This window comes from Lemur catta, chromosome 19 (genome assembly GCF_020740605.2).
Source record: "Lemur catta isolate mLemCat1 chromosome 19, mLemCat1.pri, whole genome shotgun sequence".
In the NCBI taxonomy this organism is placed as follows: Eukaryota; Metazoa; Chordata; class Mammalia; order Primates; family Lemuridae; genus Lemur; species Lemur catta.
In genome coordinates, this window is record NC_059146.1 from 4,590,845 (window position 1) to 4,601,148 (window position 10,304).

At 40.0% G+C, this 10,304-nt stretch overlaps 1 long non-coding RNA gene across 1 annotated transcript; it reads right to left on the reverse strand.

The window, feature by feature from the left end:
• Positions 1-590: 590 nt before the first annotated feature.
• LOC123624832 lies at positions 591-6,773 on the reverse strand. The gene is made up of 3 exons (XR_006730228.1): positions 6,595-6,773; positions 4,415-4,637; positions 591-1,709 (listed from the first exon to the last, which is right to left on the reverse strand). It is a non-coding gene; the product is annotated as an uncharacterized LOC123624832 (long non-coding RNA).
• Between the last annotated feature and the right edge of the window lie 3,531 nt (positions 6,774-10,304).

Here is a 10,304-nt window from a genome sequence, read left to right on the forward strand (position 1 = left end):
CCTTGATTTCTTTATTGCTCTGTAATGGGCTTATAGCACTCAGCTGTACACTGTACAGTCTCATGTGTACTTGCCTAACTGCTTCTCCATTCTTTAGACCCTGGACCATTAGAGCTAAAGTCCATCTTGACCCCCACCATATTCATAGGGTCTAGTCAAGTGCCCAGCATATAGGTTCTCAAATCCATCAAGACTAGTCCAAGTAGCAGCTTCATTTATAATTAAATTTAATACCGATATTTGTTCTATTGAGTTGGGTTATATATAGCATTCAAATGAGTGGCTTAGTCCCCTACTTAGGGGGGGCAGCATAATGTTAAGAGCCTTGGTTGAAATCCCTACCCTTCCATGTTTCATCTTAGACCAGTTACTTAGCCTTAGTTAGGTTCTATGAACTGGTAATTGTAATAGCAGTTAAGATTAAAATGAGTTTTACGTGGCACCTCCAATTTACCTGGTGAGTACTAAGTATTAAGTCAATGTTACTGGGTGGAAGTACTGCTTAATCATTTTAATAATACTGCATGGTCATTGCAATATTAGAACAAAATGACAATACTGGTATTTAGATAATACTAGAATAGCTTTAATGTTCATTTAATAATAAAGCACTTAACTATGGGCCAAGTACTAGTCTAGGTATTGAGAACACATCGGTGAACAAAGTGTACAAAAACCAGCGAATATGGTTGGTTGTAACCATGTAACTGGCCACATTTCAAGTACTCAACAGCTGCATGTGGCTAGAAGCAGCACAGATACAGAACATTTCCACTACTCCAGAGCTTGGTTTCTTTGGGTTCCTACTGATCTGCTGATAGAGGCTGACAGTGTAAAGGACCCTGAGGCTTCCTGAGGGAAAATGCTGCATAGCAACGTGGGGGAGGAAGGGGATGTTGTTACAACAAAAGGCCTCTAGGAAGTGGCTTCCTCAAATGGTAAGCAGCTAAAGGGAAAGGAAACTCGAGAGAAAACAATCACAAAGCCTTAACAGGCTATAGCAAGTTGTGGCAGAACGAGGGCTGCATAAGATAATTCACCAACAGTGGTCCAGAGAAGGTGGGCCCAGGGAATGGCAATGTTTTCCAAGTATAGTCTTGATAAAAGATGTAAAATCTGCAAGTGTTAAAAGTCTGACTGAAGGGTAGCAAATAGTCTTCCAGAATGAGCACTGGATTCACAAACTGCTCCAGGTTCTACTCCAGAGTCCTAATGCCCTTCAGTCATTTGGCCTGAGGCCCTGCATCTGCCACAGGTCAATTGCTCCGTAGCCGCGTGAGGCTGGGGCGGCACAGATGAACCACTTCCATTGCTGCAGTTTTATTGGCAGTACTGTCAGAGATTACATGATGCAACCGCCTTGTTTTTCAGAAGAGAAAACCTGCCAGACTAGGACCTAAAGATATCACCATGTCCTAATCTCTGAAACCTGTAAATGCTAACCTTATTTGCAGGTGTGATTAGATTAAGGGTCTTGAGATGGGGATTATCTTGGATAATCCTGGTGGGCCCTAAATGTGATCACATGGGAGGAAGAGGGAGGCAGAGAGGGACATTCCACACACAGGAGGTGGCTCTGTGAAGACAAGCAGATTTGAAGATGCTGGCCTTGAAGACTGGAGTGAGGCAGCCACCAGGAGCTGGAAGATGCTAGAGCCTCCTAAGGGAGGATGCATTTGATCCGGCCCACTGAAACGAATTTCTGACTTCTGGATTTGAGAATTGAGAGAATAAATTTCTGTTATTTTAAGCCACGACATTTGTGGTAATTTGTTACAGCAGCCACTGCTGATACAGGTACTAAAGCTTAAGATCACAAATATAGCTGGGGCCAGAACCTCACCCCCTCAGCCTGCCTCCACCGTTTATTAGTGCCTCGTGGGTGGGCACTATTCATTAGTCAGTTTTTAAAATTTCATAGATATGGCAATGGATTTAAAATTTATTTAGACTTTAGTCATGAGAGACATGAGCATGTGGCAAAAATAGGATTAGCAAACGCCTCCTAATAAACCATTATAAAAACTAAAGGATCAGTTTATGATTTATTGGCATGTCATTTATATAGTACAAAACACCAAGTTAAGAAAATTCAAAAACCAAAACAAATTAAGAAAATAGAAAAAAAACATTCTAATTATTATAAACTTTGCCCTGTTTGCCGTGTCCCAGAAGTAATAGAGACTGTTAAAATTTTTTCACAAACAACCTGTTAGTTTGGGCTCATGTTCTAAGAAATGTAAACTTGGATCCCTGGGAGGTTTTAGAAATAGTATAACTAATAAAACTAGTTTCAGGTTCAACTGCCACAGGGCTCGGACTAAAGACCTTTACATTGTAATTCTGGGGTATCTAGGTTGCAATACTACTACTAATAATGGAAGACCACGTGAAGTATCATACTAGAGACTGGAAAGGAAACTGGGGCAAAGAACCTAAGTTTCTGAATCAGTTCATACTTCTTGAGCTCAAAATTGATTCTTATGGGAAGGAACAGCACATGGTTCAACTAGCTCCTTAAACATGTTAACGGACAAAAATATCTGAAGTCCTTTTCTTTGCATTATTTTCTAGGTTTATCAAAATTTCTTTTATGTGAAACCATTTTCACTTATTCTGTATGAAAATACTTTATCTACAGACACTGACATGAATTTTTAATGCTTTTTTTATTAAAGTGTTTAAGCAAAACCACCAATTGACTAGACCATGATGTACTTCAGGCTATTTGTGGCCTCACGAATAGTCAAGTAATGCCTTCCCTTTAGTGAATGCTATTAAAGCTGAAGCCTAGGATATAACTAGCCATACTCAGTAATACACATGGAAAATGTAAAGATCAAAATTGAGTGGTGCTCACGCCTGTATCCTAGCACTCTGGGAGGGCGAGGCAGGAGGATCACTTGAGCTCAGGAGTTCAAGACCAGCAAGAGTGAGACGTGCCTGTCTCTACCAAAAATAGAAAAAATTAGCCAGGGTGGTGGTGGCCAGTGTCTTTAGTCCCAGCTACTCAGGTGGCTGAGGCAGGAGGATTGCTTGAGCCCAGGAGTTTGAGGTTGCAGTGAGCTATGATGACACCACTGCACTCTACCTGGGGTGATGGAGTCTCAAATAAAAAAAAAAAAAAAAAAAGGAAAACCAAAAACTCAATCCCCTGTTGATGAAAAGATTGTATATGTTGTTTATGTGTTAATCGCAGTAATGCCTTTTAAAACTTTTGAAACTATAGAATCTCATTCTCATGGCGAAGGAAGTCAGATCCAACTGAACCCATTCGTCTATCCTTCATACCAAACCCCAGACCTGAACAGTGTCTATATAAAAATCCATTTCAAATTGAAATTTAGATTATATAAATGATATAAAGTGAGATTCTGACCAAAATCAGGTCCTGATTTTTTGCAGGGTGGGAGGCATGAAAGGAAACAGTATATTTTTACTTAAACTGCCCACCATTCCTCATTGCCTCTTCTATTTCTTACTGACAGAACTGAATACTTGTTTCCAACATCTGAGTGCTATCTCCCACTCCCAAGAGAAGTTTCATTATTACGAGTCTAAATATTTCTGCCTAAACATGGCCAATCTTATTCCTTTTGAGATGTGTCCATACAAAATAACAATCTCTAGCTCCCTGTTGAAGATTTAATTACCCAGCCTGCAGGTAACCTGACTATTCAAATGAGCTTGCTCCAAAGCAGTAAGGTAGAAATGCTCCCACATTTTGTTCTTCACTCTGAGGTAACATTTGCTCCTATTAACCTTCTAGCTCCACACCCTCTGCTTGGTCACATCCAGCTCCACAGGTTTCATGCTGCTTAAATCACGTCCCCACAAAGCCAGTGAAAAATGTTTGAAGACACTCAGCTTGTTACAGCCTGAAATTTCTCTAAGACCCATGAAACAAAACAGAATTGTGCCCTGAATATACAACCAAGTTGCAGGTTCCTGTGTAGCTCTATTCTGGTTTGGCCTCTGGAGGATTGTCAATCACAATAGCATGAGATATAATCTTCCCAGCAACTTTCCTCATGTGCAAGGTTTCGTTCAGAATGAGTCTGCTTCTTAGTCCAAATTTAACTTTTCTGCTATTTTTCTCATAGACAATTGGCTTTTTGAGCAAAGCAAATTTCTGGCCCTCTGACTGTTTTCATGGGTTCTGTGGGTAACTGGAGGACCATTTTGTGCCTCACAACAGATATCATCCTGATGGAGAGCATCCTGACCTTCAAACCTCTTCTGCCTGTCAACATCTCTTGCTCTTGACAGTACTTCATCATCAGAAACTACTTGTAACATTTCAAGTGTCTCACTTGCAGATTTATCTAACTTTACACAATATTTAATATGAATTCTTTGCTTTAAATAACAATCACTCACTTTTATGGTGGAAAAAAAGAGTAACTCTATTTACCTCTACGAACAAAGCTAGCCGGCAACCTTGAAAGCACTGTTGTGGTCGGATGAAATATGTTATACTCTATTCCAGCAATAGTGACTCCTCTAATTTCACAAGCCACACAATGAAAAATTAGTAAAAATTTCTACAGAAGAATACGAATGATCTTGGGAGAAGAACCTTTGAGGAAAGTTTCAGCACCATACCATCTCAGCTTGAATGCCTTGTATTTTCCCACCTACAAAAGGGTAGAAAATAAATCAGCATTTTCTCACTTGTCAAATGAATAGGAAAATGATACTGGAAATACTTTAATTATATGCAAGCAGCACTATCCCCTAAAAAGAACCTAAGATTTTAAAAAAATGCATCCTAATAACATGTAAATTGCCACTTGTCTTGGCTGTATATTTAGAATGAGCTAGTTTGGAATTATGGTTTTTCTGTTGATGTTGATTGATAGAGAGACTCAAATGCAAGATACCAAAATAGTCTATGTCCAAATACGTAACAAGAGAATGGATGCTGTTGTCTCCAGCCTGTCTAATACAATATGTGTGGTTGGGCTCCTAGGAATACATAAGTATTATGCCCAAATTCATCCTGCAGATACTACCTAGTGTAATCAGCTTAAAACAAATGCATACACATAGAAAAATACCACCTTGTAAGCTCTGAACACATATTTCATTTATTTCTCATCAAAGTTTGAAAAGGTTTTCATAAATTGTGATTGTACAATGCAGATGCTGGAATGAAAATTAAAGCAAGTTTTTTCAATACTTGGATATGACTTTAGAATTATGGTGAAATATAGGTAACATAAAATTTATTTTTTAACCATTTTAAGTGTACAGTTTAGTGGGATTAAGTACATTCACAATGTTGTGTAACCATCACTATCCATTTCCGGAACTTTTCCATCATTCCCCCAAAATTCTACACCCATTAAACAGTAACTCCCGATTGTCCCCTCTCCCTAGCCCCTGGTAACCTCTATTCTGCTTTCTGTCTCTGTGCATTTGACTACTAAGTACCTCATATAAGTGGAATCATACAGTGTTTGTCCTCGAATCTAGCTTATTTCACTCAGCATAATGTTTTCAAGGTTCACCCATGTTGCAGCAGATATCAGAATTTCATTCCTTTTTGGGGCTGAATAATATTCCATTGTATGTATATGCCGCATTTTATTTATCCAACCATCTACTGATGGATATTTGGGTCATTTCCTCTTTTGGGCTACTATGAATATTGTTACTGAGAACATTGGTATACAAGTAGCTGTTTGAGTCCTTGCTTTCAATTTTTTTGGATATATACTGAGAAGGAAAATTGCTGAATCTGGTCATCCTATTTTTAATTTTTTAAGGAACCACTATACTGTTTTCCAGAGTGGCTACACCATTTTACATTCCACCAGAAAAGCACAAGGGTTCCAATTTCCCCATATCCTCACAAACACTTGTTATTATTATTATTATTTTTTTTTTATGAACACTCACAATTGTACATGAAGATTCAGGTGTCTACAGTGTTAAGTATTCTCTTCCCAATTGCACAAGTTTTCCTTTCTTTTTTTTTTTTCCCCCCAGGGCTTTTCTTTCAGTGAAGACATAGACCCAGGCTCAACACTTATGGTATTAAGGTACTTTAAGATAATTTTGTGTAGTTTGCCAAATGCAAGAATTCAATACATTTTGACATGTTCCTTTACTGGAGGAATCTACGTTACCTTTTGGGGAGGTTGACAGGGCTGCTTTCAGTGTTTGCATTAGAAAGGCACTTCAAAATGTAAACAGGACCTTATCCCACTCGAACTGTCTTTAAGTTAGCAGAAAAATCATGAGCTAGAAACTGTCTGGGAACAACAGGAACTCGCCATGTAACGAAGGCGGTTCATCCCCGTAAGCATGGTAACCCACTGTACCGCACCCCCTAAAAAGTGTGTTAAGGACAGGACCACAAGCTCACCCACTATTGTAATGCAACCGTCCCCTTCAAGATTGCAAACCCTGCAACACTGAGGGATGAGCGTTAGTACCCAGCAGGGCCTAACGAGGTCGCGCGTTACTACCACTGGTTCCTTCGGCCCCTGCGGCGGAGAAGGCCGGGGCACGAGGCAGGGGGACGCCAAGGAAAGCCTGAGCTCCAGCCACTGGGAGGACTAACTTAACGCACGCGCCGCACCTCACCTCCGCCTCCGCACTGCGGGTCCTCAGACTTCCTGTCCGCGCCCACCTCCCCTCCACGCCCCTCGGCTCGAGGCCCCGAGCGGGCGAAGGACTCAGAGAGCCCGAGGCAAGCGAGAGGGAGCCGGGCCCAGCGACCGAGGGCAGGACCTGCCCCTGCGCCCTCGCGAGAGTCCTGCCTCGCCCCCGCGGGCCGCGAGAACACGGAAGAAGCGCCTGCCAATCACTGGACGGGGGCGGCCTTGGGCGCATACAATTGGTTAAGCACGGGGAATCTCGCGTTCCATTGGCCCCCTTTCCAGCCCCAACTCCACCCCTCGGCCTGAGTCCCCGCCCCCGCGAGCGGGGGCCCTTCCCAGCCCAGAGGGTGAGCAGGAAAGGCCGACGCTGACCTTCGGGGCCTTGCGTTGCAACTGCCTGAATGGAGTCCCGGCCTTTCACCTTTGGTGCCTTAGACCCATTGCACGCCCAGGCTCTGACATGTCCTGTGTCGCGTTCCTACCTTGTGACCCAGTCCAAGGCCGGGAGAAGGCAGGCTCGCATGGCCTTGCCTATCAAGATATTTCCCTTAGAGCTTAATAATCTCAACACTATATCCAGCTCCATATCCATGTATAGTATACGATGACTTTTTTTTTTGAACAATCATTAAACTCCCCTCCCTACGTCTTAACTCATTAAGTCATCAAAGTAACCTCAGTGAAGTAAGTACAGTTATCATCCCCACTTTTCAAGGCAGGAAAGGGATACAGCACTTACTGATCTGCCCATGTCCCTTCCCGCTTGCTTTGTAGACATCAACTGTACTCTGCCCTTCTCATTCCTATTGCCCGTACTTTAATCCAGGCCTTCATAATTACTTGCCTGGATTACTTCTACAAACAGCTCCTAACTCCTTTCCTGGCCATCCTCTGCAAAGCCAAGGATTAATCTTCCTAATGCAAAGCTGATCATCTCTCAAATCCTTACCGAGTTTCTCAAATCCATATCGAGTCTCTCAAATGTCACGTCCTTCTGTGTGGCCCCTTGTTGCTTATAGGTTGTGACAGAGAATGCTTTTTATTGAACTGTAACATGTTTACAGGTAAGTACACAAATCATGAATGCACAGTCTGCTGGAATTTCACAAACTCATCACACACATGCAACGAGCTCAAGAAACAGAACATAACCCACACTCTAGACATGTTCCTTCCTGTCACTAACCACTCCCTTCCATCCAAGGGTAACCCCTATTCTGAGCATAGAGTATATCCTTGTGTTTGTAACATTATATAACTGGAACCTTTTCAGCATATACTCTTTCGCGCCTGGTTTCTTTAACTCACTATTGTGTTCACAGGTTCATCCATATTTTGAGTATAGTTGTCATAAATCAAGTGACCATTTATGTGTGGACCTATCTCCTGACTCCATCTTGTTCTATCAGTTGCTTTGTCTATCTGCACATCAATACCACACTTCCTTCATTATGATAGCTTTATAATAAGTCTTATAGTGTATCAGTGAACTGGATTTTAGTTAAATTAAATTAAATAGCCCTGTGGCTATAGGCTACTGTATTGGACAGCACCGATACAGAACATGTCTATCCTCACAGAAAGTTCCGTTTGGTAACAGTGCTCTAGAAGGCATCTAAAAGCCAATACCAGATGCTTCATGTCATTTTGAGTGCTGCATGTCATCTTGAGTGCTGATGGGAGTAGGCTGGTGGAAAGAGGACAGATTGCCTCATTACCTCTATTTCTCAATGAAATATGGAGGCCAGGTCATCAGATGACAACATGGAAGGGGGTAGTATATGACTAGTCTAAGGAAAAAGGAAAAGGAAAGCCATGACATAGTCATTTTGGAGAGCAGAAACTAGAATTGTGAGGCAATGACAAGTCCCAATTTTGGATTTGTGATTGTGTACTTAAATGGGAGATCTGGCAGCACATTTAGATGCTGAATTCCAGCAATGATCAGGTGCAGGTACAGGCCAGGAGTAGGCTGATGGTTGGCGGAGTCAACCACAGTTGGCACTTTGCCAGGTTGAGTAGAGTGGTGGGGGAAAAAAGATAAGAGACAGAAATGTTAACTATACTGAATTTTTAAAATTATAAGCTAAGATTCTTTGAACATCCTTGCAGAAATTATTAGGAAGACAGAAGGTATGAATGGGTAGAGTATTTCCTGAAGATATACTCCCAGTGAAATTACTCAGCCAAAGAGAATGAAGTTTTAAATATCCTATTAGACATGGCCCAATTGCTTTACTCTTTCTGAAGGATAGTTTAATATGATCACAATACAGAAAAAAAAAATTTAAAAAGACAACTAGGTTTTAACACACATATGCTCTATATATATGTGTGTGTCAGTTTAATTTGAGGCTTTAAAATACTATACATTTAAAAAAAATTTTAATCTGAATTATATATTCACGGAAAGTACAAAAATATAATAGTATAGAGAAATTCCATGTGTCCCTCACCCAGATTCCCCCAGTGGAAGTCACTATATTACAACAGCAAAATCAGAAAATTGATATCAAGCTGTGTGTGCTAATGTTCCATAGTTCTGTCATTTTGCCATGTGTAGATTCATGTAACCATCACAATCCAGGTACAAAATTATTATGTCACCACAAAGATCTGCCTCAAAAATTAATTATTATGTCTTAAGGTATTTAGTTTGGAAAACAGAAAAAAAAATCCACATTTTCTTGAAACAATTATTTTTATTAAACACATTCCGCCATACTTGTAATTACTATATACCATAAATTTTTTATGTTGAATGGACATTTTCTTCACCTTTGATTTTGCAGACCTCTAGATTTTGAAAGCAGGTCACATGCTACAATAATGTTGCCAGGTAATAATGCAATTGTTATCTCTGAAATTTTTTTCCAGTAGTACTGATTGCTAGTGAGGCTTTGAGCTGGCTAACGATAAACATTTTAACAACTAACATTATCTTGTGTTCCATCATTGCAGAATGAGCATTTTTTTGCCCTATAAAGTAATTTGAGTTTCAAATATCAGAAATTTATGTCCATCATTAGTAACTTTGAAACCATTTTCTATAACTTTTCATGCCCTACAAACTTTACATAGGGAAGCAGTAAAACTCCATCTTTTTACCCAATATTGTACAGCTTACCACACCTCAAAATCACTTATGCTATTTGATAAATGAGACTTTATCCTCCCAATAAGACATTTTCTAGCAGTCCAATGACTGCATCTTCCTTGCACGTTTTCTCTTAACTTTGTTAGTACCTGACCTTGTGAAATAAGGACTAAGTAAGTGCCACAAATAATACTGAAAGTTACATTATCTTTTAATAGCTTTTCTAGTTTCAATGCAAGAGTTTAACTGCACTTTGTATAACAAAGACAGAAAGTTCTACATTCTTCAGCTCAAGGGTACTTTCTCTTATGCCCTGTACCGCTGGAATAGTTTTTGTTTCTTATCTTCTTTTCACAACATCAACATTACTAGGAACAATAAACCCATCTCTAAGGATATACCTAGAGTACTATTTTTTATGTAATTTGAAATAATTATTCCATGTTAATACATTATCAATTTGCTAATAATTTTCAGAAGTTTGTTTATATTCAACTTTTAGAAAGAAGGTAGGCATCTCCCTGCCAATCCCCCTTATATGTAATCATTTTCATTAGCTTCCTATTTCCTTTGTAAATACATACATGTACACATAT